General features: G+C 39.9%; 1 pseudogene across 1 annotated transcript in view; it reads right to left on the bottom strand.

Annotated features, from left to right (window-relative positions):
* Nucleotides 1–14,535, bottom strand: part of LOC309602553 (dynein axonemal heavy chain 6-like) — a 91,896-nt pseudogene extending 77,361 nt beyond the window's left edge. The window contains exons 1-4 of the transcript in view: nt 14,352–14,535; nt 11,984–12,151; nt 11,478–11,563; nt 1,124–1,220 (exon numbers count right to left, since the gene is read on the bottom strand). The product of the transcript in view is annotated as a dynein axonemal heavy chain 6-like (transcript). The remainder of the gene's footprint in view (nt 1–1,123; nt 1,221–11,477; nt 11,564–11,983; nt 12,152–14,351) is intronic.
* Nucleotides 14,536–15,468: the final 933 nt, after the last annotated feature.

Raw genomic sequence — 15,468 nt, 5'->3', positions numbered from 1 at the left:
TGCTGGAGAAACTGGCTGCTCATGGCCTGGACAGCTTTGCTGAGTAAAAAACTGGCTGAATGGCTGGGCCCAAACAGTTGTGGTGAATGGGGTTAAATCCTGTTGGTGGCTGGTCACAAGTGGTGCTCCCCAGGGCTCAGTATTGGGGCCAGTTCTGTTTAATATCTTTATCAATGATCTGGACGAGGGGATCAAGTGCACCCTCAGTAAGTTTGCAGACAACACCAAGCTGGGTGGGAGTGTTGATCTGCTGAGGGTAGGGAGGCTCTACAGAGGGATCTGGACAGGATGGATCAATAGGCCGAGGCCAATTCCATGAGATTCAACAAGGCTAAGTGCCGGGTCCTGCACTTTGGTCACAATAACCCCATGCAGTGCTACAGGCTTGGAGAAGAGTGGCTTGAAAGCTGCCTGGCAGAGAAGGACCTGGGGGTGTTGGTCGACAGCCAGCTGAATATGAGCCAGCAGTGTGCCCAGGTGGCCAAGAAGGACAATAGTATCCTGGCTTGTATCAGAAATAATATGGCCAGCAGGACTAGGGAAGTGATTGTCCCCCTGTACTGAGCACTGGTGAAGCCACACCTTGAATACTGTGTACAGTTTTGGGCCGCCCACTACAAGACATTGAGGTGCTGCGGTGTGTCCAAAGAAAGCCAATGAAGCTGGTGAAGGGTCTAGAGAACAATTCTTATGAGGAGCGACTGAGGGAACTGGGTTTGTTTAGCCTGGAGAAAAGGAGGCTGAGGGGCGACCTTATTGCTCTCTACAACTACCTGAAAAGAGGTTGTAGCGAGGTGAATGTTGGTCTCTTCCCAAGTAACAAGTCATAGAACAAGAGGAAGCAGCCTCAAGTTGCACCAGGGGAGGTTTAGATTGGATATTAGGAAAAATTTCTTCACTGAGAGGTTTATCAAGCATTGGACCAGGCTGCCCACGGAAGTGGTTAAGTCACCATCCCTGGAGGTATTTAAAAGATGTGTAGATGTGGCACTTAGGGACATGGTTTAGTGGTGGACTTGGCAGTGTTACTTTTATGGTTGGACTCTGTGATCTTAAGGATCTTTTCCAACCTAAATGATTCCATAATTCTATGATTTTATTAGGTGGCAACCCTATTTGGCACCCTATTGGGTGATGTGAATCTAGCTGATTCACAAATCTGGCATATTTAGAAACTGGGGAATTTGGTTGTTCTGGATCCAAGATTTCAAATTTACACTCTAGAAAATCAAACACATACATAAATATATTCATTAATGATCACAGAATAAGAATTTGCCACCTTAATCCACTTTGAATGGAAACTTCATTCATAAGCAAACTATACAAATAAATGCAATTATTCACAAAAAGTAATGTACGGCTGACCTAAGCAAGAGCACCAAAAATTGAAGTAAAGTGAATACAATATTTATAGTTCTGAGCCAGAGCCTGTGCATTCAAATGTTTTTGTTTGAACAAAAGGAACAAGTCTAGTTAGAAATTAATAACTACAAGTAAACACACAATTACATCAACTATTCCATACAACTGGATGATAAAGATCTTAGATTACACAGATATTTAATACCTCTGAGGTCTTCTGGAAGACAGCTCGTTGTGAGGAAAGCTCACTATACCATTAGAAATCTACTTCACTAACTATGATAGTGCAAAAATGCATCATCTTTCTGAGATTTGATCTCAGAAAGCTGGAGACACTAACAGTAATGTGGAGACTGATGCAATAGCACAGTATTTTAGGAGATGTGTAAGGGACATGAGTAAGAAAAATAATTATCTTCCCTCCTTTTGTATCAGCTGTGTTTCCACAGCCAGAATCAAAGATAACTCATAAACTACTGCAAATTCTGAGGAAAAACTTGTAATAAATATCTTAAAGCAGTTAAAATGCTGGGTATTCCAGGTGGATGCAGCTGCAGCAAGTGAGGGGGAACTTCTCTCACAGTCATTACTGAAAAAGGGGCTGGGAGCTGAAGGACTATGGGCTTCTCCCCGCTGCAGCTAGAAGAGAACATCCCATATGCTGGGAGACAGAGTGCTCTGTCCCAAAACTATAAAGTGAAGGCAGTTCCTATTTTTAAGGAAGAAGGAATATCAACACAAAAATGAAGAATTATTACAACTACTGAGACTTCACAAGCTGTTACATTACAGTAAGAAATTTCTGTGCTGTAGTAGTACTGGAAATCTTACTTGAAAAGAGGGGCCTTATTGTGGTAGAGTCTTGTACATTGTCCTGGTTTCAGCTGGGATTGAGTTAATTTTCTTCTTGGTAGCCTGTATGGGGCCGTGTTTTGGGTTTAGGATGAGAACAATGTCGATAACACACTGATGCTTTGGTTCTTGCGAAGTAGTGCTAAGCTGTTGCTAAGTAGTTGCTAAGTGGCGCTCACACTGGTCAAGGACTTTTCACCTTCCCCTTCTCTGCCGGGTGCACAAGAAGTTGGGAGGGGGCACAGCCAGGGGGGCTGACCCAGACTGGCCCAAGGGCTATTCCATACCATATGACGTCATGCTCAGTATATGAGCGGGGGGAAGAAGACGGAGAGGTGGGGACGTTGGGCGTGATGGCGTTTGTCTTCCGAAGTAACCGTTACACTTGATGGAGCCCTGCTTTCCTGGGGATGGCAGAACACCTGCCTGCCCATGGGAAGCAGCGAATGAATTCCTTGTTTTGCTTTGCTTGCGTGCACGGTTTTTGCTTTGCCTATTTAACTGTTCTAATTTATTTTACTTCAATTATTAAACTGTTCTTATCTCAACCCATGAGTTTTCTCCCTTTTACCCTTCCGATTCTCTCCCCCATCCCACCGGGGGGGAGAGAGCGAGCGGCTGCGTGGTGCTTAGTTGCTGGCTGGGGTTAAACCACGACAACATTCATGTGATTAATACAAGGCACTGATACAAAAATTCACGGATGCTTCTCCTCACAGTCTGAATCTCCCCAAGGGAGAAATGGAGTATTCAGAGAGTCCCTGAAATGAAACTCAATAGCAACGAAGTTACTATTAAGCAGGTATTCTTTATTGCAGTGCTGAGCAGCACTGGGGATTCTCCACCATAAGTGCTCCACCGATCTGGTAGACTTTCAGAGATTATATACTGTGAAGTCCTACATATTCACAGGATTTGCGAGAAATCATTTACATAAACATGAGATTTCCTGGAACTTATTAACATATGCAAATGTCCGATCCGCATGCGCAGTCATCTCCCATGGTGGTCTTCAGGTGGTCTTTGGGGGTCTTCAGATGAAGGCTCAAAGTCTTCTTCACTGTGTTCACTGACTGACCTTTGCTTCTGCACAAACTCAGTCCTAGGATCACGTAAACGGTGTCCTTCAAGGCTGTTGTCATTCTTTTGTGACCTCCTATCTTCCATGCATGTGTTCTCCCAAGGCCCAGTTGTCTGAGATGGGATTATCCCGGAGCCCCCTTATTTTACAACCATTCTAACTACTCCCTAAATCACAAAGGCCTTTCTTTTGTTTAGTTAAGTGACTACGATATTTAAAATATCCTCCTTGCCCCTAGGCTTTAATTCTTTCAGGAGGCATTTTGATGCAGTGGTTTTGTCTATCTTGGCTTTAACCCTTTCAATATGATAATTAGTTCCAGGAAATATAATGAATATGTATAGTAATTCTGGGAAATCCAATGCATATGTATGTAACAAGGGGATATAAGCTTTGACTGATGCAACATACAGCATGCATGTTAGGTGGAACTATTCCTGATTTCGGTGACACCCTTAGGAAAGTGAAGCAAACCCTACAGGTTTTGTGCATTCCCTCCACCATCACCTTCATCCCTGTGAGTATGAAGCACAGAAGTATCAAGACACACTGGACTGACAGACTGAAATTATAATCTAAACAGCTGGAATAAATATTGCTTCTCTATAACACTCAATTTATAGTAATCCATATGTGCATCTCAAAGTTTTATATGGGGATGAATATGGTTTTATGTCTTTATTAATGACTAGGATGATGGGACAGTGCATCCAGTTTGTGGATGGCAGGTAATTGTAAGGGGAGTAGTTGATACACTGGAAGGCACAGCTGCATTTTAGAGGGGTCCTGACAGGCTGGACAGATGGACTGAGAGCAATCTTTGAAGCTCAACAAATGCAAATGATAAATCCTGCATGTGGGACAGAATACCTCATGCAAAAGGACTGGTTGTACACTGAGTTGTTAAAAAGAATATCTGCAGAAAAGAATCTAGGGCTCTTGGTGGGTCTTAGGAAGAGCGTCTGTTAGCTTCTATCTGTAGTTTTGAAGAAGATCATATTGATATTTAGAGGAAAAGAAAAAAAAGTTTATTGTCTCTTTTTTTCCCCTTCACAATGGCATTATTGCAGTGGTCCTTTTTTCCCCAGAAGAAAGAAGCATGGGAAGGTACTGCATGAATCAGCATCAAAAACATCCTTTTGTGATAATGCATTAGGATGGTGGGAATAGGAGAGCAAAGAGTTCAAAAGTAGCTATAAAAGCATGAGGAAAGCTGAGCTCAGTTACACTTTTTGTACTTCTTTTTTATTATTAGAAGTTGCTTATATAATAAATGCTGGTGAAATGTCAGGTTGCAGTTTTATTCTTTGTTATACAACACTGGTATTCAGTTCGGCAAAAGTATTTTTATGCTTCTTGCAGTGCTAATGATTCGTTTAGCCTGGTATTCCCTTGCAGCATGCAGAGAAGCAAGCACACCAGAAAAGATCATCTCAGTTCCCAAGTTCTGAGCAAGGTAAAGCCATATACATAAAAATAATTTTTAAAAAGGAGTTATGGGATGTTCCATTATGTAATTGTTATGCTAGTAATATACTAATTTTGTGAGAAAATGTATCCTATTATGAATAGATCTGCTATGGGCCTTCCATATGTGAGAGACTCTTTGGAAGGTGATTTCCCACTGGGTGACTGAAGAGTAGCTATGTAGTGAATTTTTGTCATGCGATATAAAATGCATGAAGAAAAACGCAACTGTATTATGTAGACACAGCTCTAAGCAATTCTGAAGAGAGCAATTCCGGACACAAATTGGTCTCATATTGGTTGTATCATACTAGCACACACAAGCCTGTTATACCATTTCAGATTAGGGACTTATTTCTAATACCTTTCTTTCTGCAGCACTGATCTTTATCCCATACTTGAAGAGGACAGTAACATTGAAAATGTACTCTGGAGTAACCTACTCCTAAAGTAAGCTTCAGCATTACCTGAGGAAATTACTGATCAGTTGGTATCTCGAAGCATGATAGCAGATCTCTATCTTTTAAGGTTTTTTTAACTGTTATTATGTATTTATAAAATCTAAAAAATGAAAAATTTTACGTAAGAAAACCATACTAAAAATATGGGGACTGAGGGAGTGTATTTGTAAAGAACTACCAGTAATTGTCTACTGACAAGATGAATTTAGATGGACAAGTGAATTTTAGAGTAGGGATGTGTCAATATCATTGCTTACTTAAAGTATCAAATATAAAGAATTTCTAATAGATATACATAAAATCTTTACAGAAAAAAACAAAGCCAGAATTAATCAAAAAATGTTGTTACTCAAAGTATATGCCCCCAAGCCCAACAGATTGTTAACATAAGTGGAAATCTCTCACCAGCTCTCCAGTGATGGAATTATGTGAGTTCTTCTGATGCTCTGCCACTGCCTTCCAGGGGAAAACACCTGAGCTGAGCTCCAGCGAGCATTACTTCTTCTCTTCCTTCAACAGGGTAAAGAGGAGAGCTGCCCCTGTAGGCCTCCACATCCTTCTCAAACCCTGATAACAGCGAAGAAGATCATGGGACCTATTAAGATGACACATCTCAAGGAAGCACATCTACCACCTCATAAATAAGAGCTCTTCAACAGTGCTTAGGTGGATTAATCTGCTGCTGACTAGGAAGCTGTTGTCCACAGCCCCAGAAGTGGGAAGTAAAAGTCACACTTGAAAAATGGCTATAAGGTCCCAAAAGGGAAGATGTTAAATGATAAATATTTAGTTAATCTTCTATGAAAAATCACTTTCTATATATGGTTTTAAGGATATTTTTAAGGTGTAAACAAAGGAATAGAAGCCTACTGCAAACTAAATGCTGATGGTACCATCCCACAGAAGTCAGAACAAAACTTCCACCTGTTTCAAGGTTGTTTCTGTGGACAAACTTTAGGAGATGTGCATCAAATGTCAGTTAAAGAGGAAGAAATAAAAAGCAGCTCCACTGCAGCCAAAAGAATTACATACGTTTACTAATGTGCTAAATCAGCTCAAAATCAGCTTCAGGAGATTCTTCCTATGACACAGCAGCAATTTTGCTATGCTTTGCTGCCGTCTGGAGACTTGTTTCTCACAAGCAAGTACAAGTGAGTCTTTTTGCTCTTTGGTACTATACCAAGCATTGTCCAGAAAAGATTGTGACAGACAGGGCACGAAGCAAAATGTTTAGAAGATAAATTTATTGGAAAAAATTACATTTCAATCCAGAAATGCAGGAAATGTTCCAGTTCTAGGAGCTTTTTTTATATTTTTTATAGCAAATATCTTATTTGGCACATATTTCATTTAGATGTGACAGCAAAACAGGGAGAGAAAATAAGACTTCAAATATGAATTAATTAAGTCTCAAGGCTTGTACACAGGCTAGCCAATTCTGTTAATTTGCTTTGATGTCAGCACTAGAGCAAATACTCATGCAAGTGAACAATAGCTCTTAACAGTAATATTTTAGCAACCACACTAGCAAAAACTTTCTCTACAAGATTATTAATCAATACAGCCTACTTCTTAGCAAGTTTCTGGGAGGTAAATTTTCTTAGCAAAGATTAACCTTCATATTTTTTTTTTAAACTGGCAGTATGAAGAGATGACCATGTCCTACCTTGTCGAGACTAAGTTTGGTGATACGTACACTTGTGCTGAGATTCAGCACTTTTGAAAGTCATGTTCTCTTTAAGATGCCTCATTATAGAACTAGGTGACTACATTTAAATGCCTGTATTTCAAAACTTTGACCTTTAATTGCGCAGAAATTAAATTACCTTTTTTCCCCCTAAACATCTATTTTTTCTTCAGTGTTCCATGCTACAGTGTCAGCAGCTGGTAGAAAGCTATATATTGTGTTTCTAATGGGATGATGTTGAAATATTCATTCACATCTCGCTACAGCAAAGTATTGTCCTATACTAAAGGGATTTTAGTTTCAGTAGGGACACAGTGAGGATCTAGAATCTAAGGATTCTAGAATTAATGGCATCTGTAAATGCCATTAATCATATTCAGTTACCTGTCTTGCAAATTTCTTTCACATACATGCCCATTATTTCCATTCAAAAAGGCTCTATAACCCAAAAAAGTGTCCTTTCAACATCAAACTCTTCATGTCTTTTCATTCAGCTTTGGAACACTCAATTTTCTACATCTTACTATAAAAAGAGACAATTACACTGTTTGGTTGAGGCTAAATGAATGTCTACTATAAATTTTTATTTTAGCCTCTGTAATTAATCACAATAGCAGGAGACTAATTTTTACCCTCTCATGCCTCTGGCCTGGTCTTTTTGGTGCCACAGGTCTGTAAGGCGGGCAATGAGACCGAACAGTTATAAGCAGGACACACACTCATTTAGGCGACAGCCTGGACTTACATTGGCTTAAGCTATTTGTGAAACTGCATTGAAGAGACCTGTCCTATTTAGATCAATAGATTGTCATCCATGCAAGTTCCCACCCTTATAGGAAAATCCTCTAACTATTCAGCTGAGCAGTCACACTCTTGTCTCTTGCCCATTAATGGGTGCTTGAACCCCTCCGAATGAAGAATAAATTGAATCTGTAATGGACCTTCACTGTCATGCAGTGATGTTTTCAAGAGTTCATCAGACACTGGAAGACTTAAATTGACACTAAAAATGGGACAGATATAGTTTCATTCCCTCTACCCCCTTCAATGGAAGAGACAATCTCTCAGGCACCCTCTGAAGCGTTCATCGAAATGGGTACTGCTGACAAAAAACAGACAGAAACATATGTAGCCTCTGAAGCCCAGCAGGGACAACATGAGAGCTAAGTCCTTCAAAGCACTATTTGGGATCATACAGTGCTGAGCATCTCCAAAATTAGATAAATTAATTTTGTTCCCAAAAGTAGATGATGGCAGTTTTAATGTGTAACATGTGCATAAAGGACCTCCAGAACTAGACTGCTACATGTGCTTTTGAAGAAAAAGTGTAGGCAGGCAAAGGTCTTCCAAACTTCCCGGAGCCTGAATTTTCCACTAGGGCATAAAAAGTTCCCTGGTTCTCCTATTAGTCATCATCCAGTTGTAAATGGTAAGCATATAAGCAACCTAATACTTCACTAAGGTGAAAGAGCCCTTTGGATATTATCTCCAGCACTAAACATTCATGGATACAGAATAAAACTGAAGGAAAGTTGTTTTTATTCTCCTGTGATATCCTCCCAGTCCCAGTCCAGAAGACATAGCATCATCATTCTACTAAATAGATGCCAAATGACATATCCCTCCTGAGCTTTAAATGACTTTCAAAATATTTTTTATTAAAAATATTACATTAACCTAGTTACTACTATTTTTAGTGGTAGTGTAAGACTGAGAGCATGTTAGACAACTTGTATAGGCAAGAACAGACATAACACACAATCCTGGCATTGTTAAAAACTGAATGATAGAAAGATTCAGGATTTCAGCAATGCTGGAATATATAGGATATTACAAGATTATTACGCAATTAATTAAATAAATTACAGGATACACAAACCAATGGCAAAACTATGACACTGCCCTCACATAGAGGATTACAAAAGTGTCTAAGAGAGAAATCCCCAGGAAGATTTTGAGGATGATAAATAGCCTGATGTAAAAGAAAACAAAACTAAATTACATGAAAATTAACATAATTTATTTTGCACGCTGGGACTAGAGGTACAAATGAAGAAAGGCGGGAAGCAAGGGAGAAAGTAGAACCCCCAAGATATTCAAGTGCTAGGACTACTTAATTTAGGCACCAGCCTCATGTGCAGTCATTGATTTTCCACTGACTACACTTCATTTAGGTTGGTTCCAGGCTTCAGAAGCACTGGCAATAGAAAATCTCAGGCAGAGAGAAGATACTGGAAAGCTGTATCTGATCAGGAGCCACTTCCACCATGTTCAGCCTCCTTTTATTCCTGTAATCTCTCTTCCACACACATAATCATCAGAAGTGAATCTGAATTCAGCCTGAGCAGCTTCATGAGCACTTCTAACAATTTCTTTTGCAAGCTCTCTGGATTCCAATAGATGGATTGTGACCTGAAAGCAGTAGTGCACTTAAGGAACTGCGATATCAAAACCCTAACAGAAAAAACAGAAACCTTTGAGCCAGTGACAACCAATTACCTCCTCCAGCTGTCTGAGCTGGGAACCTCCAAGTTCCTCCAGGCTCCATGTGTAACCTTTTTCAGTATGACAAAGTCCCATGTCACTGATTTGGTGTCATATATTTTGAACGTTAAGCAGTGCTGGTTACAAGGGCTGCCAGTCAATAAATGCAATTTATGAAGACGAAGCTACACTTTTAGAAATATGTATTTTTTAGAATAGGGTGAAGAAGCTTGTGAGTTGAGACAAAGACAGGTAGATTGCTTACCAGTTACCACCCACGGCAAAACAGACTTGACGTGGTGAAAATTAATTTAATTTATTGACAGTTAAAATAGATTTGAGTATTGAGAAACAAAGACAAAAAATTAAAGCAACCCCCTACCCTTTCCACAGGCTCAACTTCACTCCTTCGTTCCCAGCTCCTCCACCTTCTCCTCTTCACATCTTTGTACCCAACCTCTCTACCTCCTCCCTCCATGAGCGGCACAGGAGGATGGGGAATGGGTGTTGTGGTCAGTCTGTAACAGCTCCTCTCTGTCACTCCTTCCACCTTACACTTTTCTCCTTCTCCAGCACGGGGTCCCTCCCATGGGATACAGTTCTTCAAGAACGGCTCCAGTGTGGGTTCTCTCCATGGGGTACAGTCCTCCAGGAACAGACTGCTCCAGTGCCAGATCCTCTCCACAGGCTGCAATTCTTCAGGATACACCTGCTCTGGCATGGGCTCTCCATGGGCTGCAGCTTCCTTCAGGGCATGTCCACCTGCTGCAGTGTGGGGTCCTCCATGGGCTGCAGTGTGGATATTTGCTCCACCGTGGTCCTCCACGGGCTTCAGGGGAATCTCTTCTTGGGCGCCTTGAGCACCTCCTCCCCCTCCTCCTATCCCGACCTTGCTGTTCACACTGATGTTTCTCACACTTTTTTTTCTTTTCCTCCTCTGCCTTTGTGGCATTTTTTACTTTTCTTAAATACGCTTTCCCCAAGGCATGACCATTTTGGCTGAGGGACTCAGCTGTGCCCTGCAGTGCGTCCATTGGAGCCAGCTGGAACCACTGGTGTCTAGCACAGGGCAGCCATGGCCTCTTCTCACGGAGGTTCCCCTGCATCTTTCCCCTGCTATCAACCCCTGAAGACATGTAAACCCAATACAATACCACTCATTAAAGTGCATGCAATAGAAGTTACATAAGCTGTATACAAAAATTACATACATATTATTAATTTGAAAAAAGCAAAAATATCAAATAAGTCTAATATATTTCAAGATTTCAAGCAGGCTTTCCAATCCACTAGGCCACCACAAAAATTGTAAATCTCCTAGGGACAACATGAGAGAGGAACTTAGGATGTAGTCGCTGTGGATATCACTAGAATAAGCCTAGACCTGCCAGATGTGGCAATCTGGGTGATAGAATAACAATAATATTCTCAGGTGTTTGTAGACACTCTACAGAGTTGAGCCGCTGTCTGGATATTAGTGCAAATGATGATGACTTTAGTGTCTAGAATTTCTCTTTTTTAGCATAGATGCCAGGTTTACCCCTGAACAATGTTTGTTGAGTGAAGCACTGATCTCCCAGATCACAAACCTGAAGACAGATTGTGTGGTTAATTTTCTTTTAGTAGTCATGTAAGGTAGGGAGGAGAGAAAGAAGCATTTTCACCTGACATTGGACAAAAAGGGGAAGCACATACCAAAAAAAAAGCTCTGAAAGCACAATATCACAGAGACCCCACCAACAGCTGAAAGGTAACTCACTAATTGTATTTTTAAAAAAATTAGTCCACCTCTAAAATTTTCTGGAGAGAAGAATCCTCCATATCATACAAAAAGTTCAGTGCTTGAAATGTTTAGCACTACAGCTTAATGGACGAAAGGAAAAAAGACTTTGAATGTATCTGCTGCTATGAGGATAATATAGACAGGCGTTACTTTCTCCTCTCTGTTTTTACCTACTTCCTTTGTTTCCAGGCTTCCCTTAATCTTTATGCCTTTAGACTTACAAATTAACATTTCTCCTCATCTTGCATCAATCAGTTTTTTAGGCAGAAGTTAACTGAATTGAAGGAATATGTATACTTTCCATTTGCTTCTCTGGATTTGCCATACACTGTTCAAACACATCTAGGTCTTCAGCAGGGCTGTAACTTACATGCACCATACATCTGGGGATGTGCAGACCAATAGTTTATCAGTTTGTAGCCAGGTTAATAAAAGTACAATTTTATGAGGTCCTGTGTTGCTTAAGTCTTAAAAGAGGTATGCATTTCCTCAAATAATAACAAGCTTTGTGTTGTGTTATCTATGAAGACTGCAGTTTTGGCTTTCACGTCATATGATACTATTTGTATTAAAAAAAACTAACTTTCCCAGTAAATAGTATTTTCAAATATTACCTAACTTTAAAGAACTAAAATAACATATGAAGGAACTAATTGAGCAGTAAAACGTACATAAAGATTTATGCCTTTTTTAGCAAGGCAGTTAGCTACAGGATGGATAGCAGTGCTTACAATTAAGAACCACAAGAGAGAAACACAAGTTGGGATGTATAAACTGAACATATGTTTTGAAGAATACCTCACTTCAGATTAATGCATTGAATGGACAATTTAGGGACTGGATCAGTCATATAAAGAAAGACAAGTTTTTCGCTTTCACATGTAATTTGGATAATTTTCAGAGGATCAGGAAATACTAGCTTTAATTACATCTTCTGCATCTTCAAATACATGAGCAGAGAAATCGGAAGACTGTTTACAAACATTTGGCTTTAAAGCAGAACGAGGTTGTTCAGGAGGTGCTGGAGGTCTCACCCTATTTGTTCTTAGCGGTTGCGCATTAAAAATAAAGCAAAATACTTAAACTTGCAGAGAAACACATGAAACAGAAAACTGGTTCAATCCACAGGAATGATATATGCATTTTGATTAATTCATATTAGTAACAGAAGATGAATATTTGTTTACTAAAACATATAACCAAGGAAACATTATAAATGGAGGAAACAAAAGTAACTGGAATTGATACTGTTTAACAATTTCATTATAAACTTTTGGTTTCAGTTAACTTGTAACTTTACCATTACTGGTGTTTGACAAAAACTTTCCCTTGGAGATCTCTAAGCTGGGGTAGCAATGTATAAGTCCTGCTGTGAAAGTGATTTAAAAGTCAGACACTAGCAGCAGCACAGATCCAAGTTGAGAATGAAAAATAAGAGTTAGGGCAAACACTTTGACAGTTAACCTTTACTAACCTCTGACCTACTATATTTGAATTTGTAATGCCACTCCATTAGACTGTACTAGCAAGTGCAGTAATGTTTCCAAAGCTAATACTGTATGCTGCTGTCAGAGCACATCCTACATTGTCTCTTTGCCTAAGGTGAATTTTCTTGTAGAAATTTTCATTTGAAAACAGTTCAGCTGTTTCCAAGGACATATGTAGCTAGCAAGAACCTGGTTAAAAATGAATGAGAGGATATGGTTCTTCACAGAAGAAGTAGATCTGTGGAAACGTTTGCCAAAACATATTGCAGATGCTAAGTTTACATGAGTTCCAGGGGAGGTCGAACAAGTTTATGGAAGAGAAATCTATGAGGTTACTAAGTACACAGAAACAACATCTGGTTCAGAAAAAAAGTGCCGAAGCCAAGAACTGTTGGCAGCTGTGTGAGTATAAAAACCCAGGTCTGCCCTATGCTTCTGTGTATTCAATGTCCTTACCGTAATAGCAGCTTTTGAGACTAGTTGCAGAAGTCTTACAGGTTTCTGCACCACATAGGGCTACCAAGAGCAGAACAGTCTGTTCGCTGTCCTTTCTACTTCTTACACAGCCCTGTGATGGTGTTTTCCCTTCATTACCCTATTCGCAGCCAGGTGCTGCAAATTTCTGAGCAGGCTGCTCTAGCCACTTCTCAACATGTCAACACAGGCAAAACAGCTTAATGGGTCAGTAATAAGAAACAGACCATGGTAGAGGTCTATAATATGACAGACTTGAGACATATTTAATTAGTCATAATCACTTTCAGAATAAAAATAACATGCTCAATTATTGTGCAAACCTGATCTCCTAAACCTCCAGAAAGTACTGATTCAGGAATCGAGATTTCCGGTTCTGAACGTTGTACTTATAAACACCTGTATAAGGCACTATGCAAAGAAGAGTGTCACCTCCCCCTCTACTGCCTAGTGTATAAAGGGCAATAGCTTCTTGTTTGCAACTATTTCTTAGTACAGCCAGCAAATATTTATGCTGTGATGTAAAGGTTATTGGTCCACTGTCCCTTTACCAGACACAATGGTGTTTTTGCCTATATGAAACAGAAATGTAGAGTTTCCAATTCATATAAACTATTATGAATCTTGACATTGGGTGGCAACATTTCAGTCATTAAATATGTTAGTAATACACTGCAATTTAAGTGTAGTATGTGTCATACATTATTGTTGAGCATATGCACATATGAAAAATAAGCTCTTAGTATCCTGCAAAGAATGTTCTTTTGTGGCAGACAAGATGAGAAACCATTTAAATTGAAATACAAACACTTCTTTCACTGAGCATGCTGGGTCCAATTGGAAACTCCTTTAAAATAAAAAATTCCTTAGCTAACACACATTTGTCTTATAAATTCATTAAAGACATTCTGTTAAGAAATACTAAAGAAGACATCAGCATGTTGCTGAATATTATACATACAAAAAATTATTAGTTCTACTGACCTTTGTTAGTGACCAGATAGAAGCTCCCAGTAGGCAGCACAAGGTCATCCTCACTCAAACCTCAGCAGGGAATATTCCTCAGTAGTCCAATGAGTCACCATCCATTTTAAAAGAACCACTCTGGCAACATTTGTCCTAAACTTTTATACTATAAATGCAGCAGGTCCCACTGTAGACCTTTTAAACCATATTAAAGCCTTTAACATACCAAGGGTTTCACACTTACAGTTTGCTGTCTTTTTCTTATTCTATCTTGTAGTTGTGTTATGCACAAACCTCAAAGCACTTGGGTTTGTTGCTGTGTGTTTGGGAGCCATACAAACCAGCCTTTCCCTTGGCTTGCTGGCATTATTGACAGTACTAAGTAGATCCTCATTTGAATATTTGTCACTCCTGCTGTTCTCACTCATGGGTGACGCAAAGGGGAGAAGGAGGGCAGTGAGAGCTTCTTAGAAATCATTACCTACAAATCAAACATACATTATCTGTCAAAGAAAAAATAATGAAGTTTTGGTAACTTCAAATCCAATCTGTACAACTTTAACTGCCTAGAAACTATCTTCCTCCATAGTTGTACTGGTTTTGGCTGGATAGAGTTAATTTTCTTCATGGTAACTTGTATGGTGCTATGTTTTGGATTTGTGCTGAAAATGGTTTTGATAATATAGAGATGTTTTAGGTATTGCTGAACAGTACTTGCACAATGTCAAGGCCTTCTTTGTTTCTCATGCTGCTCCACCAGTAAGCGGGTTGGGAGTGCATAAGAGGCTGGGAGGGGACATAGCCAGGACAGCTGATCGCACCTGACCAAAGGGATATCCCATACCACATAGCATCACACTTGGCAATAAAAGCTGGGGGAAAAAAGGAAAAAGGGGGGGGGGGGGGTATTTGGAGTTATGATGTTTTTCTTCCCAAGTAACCACCATATGTGATGAAGCCCAGGAACAGAAAAGTTCCTGGCTGAATATCTGCCTGCCGATGGGAAGTAGTGAATGAATTACTTATTTCACTTTTCTTGCACACACAGCTTTTGCTTTCCCTATTACACTGTCTTTATCTCAGCTCATGAGTTTTCTCACTTTTACCCTTCCAACTCTCTCCCCCATCCTGCTGCAGGGGACTGAGCAAGTGGCTGTGTGGCTCAGCTGCCTACCAGGGCTAACCCACAACAACAGTTCAAACACTTTTGCTGTTTAATTTTGCAGCAGTTAAATGTCAAAACTTCTTTCTTCTCCCTATGAGCAGATGATGTCTACAATTGTAGATTTTCCAATCCTGTCTCTTCTGACTACAGAGAAGCCCCTCACAGCCCCATCCAGCAGAACAGAATGACCTGGGAC

The sequence above is a fragment of the Platalea leucorodia genome (genome assembly GCF_965183815.1).
Source record: "Platalea leucorodia genome assembly, chromosome: Z".
NCBI lineage: Eukaryota > Metazoa > Chordata > Aves > Pelecaniformes > Threskiornithidae > Platalea > Platalea leucorodia.
The sequence above is the reverse complement of the archived record's forward strand: the minus strand, read 5'-3'. Positions and strand labels throughout refer to the sequence as shown.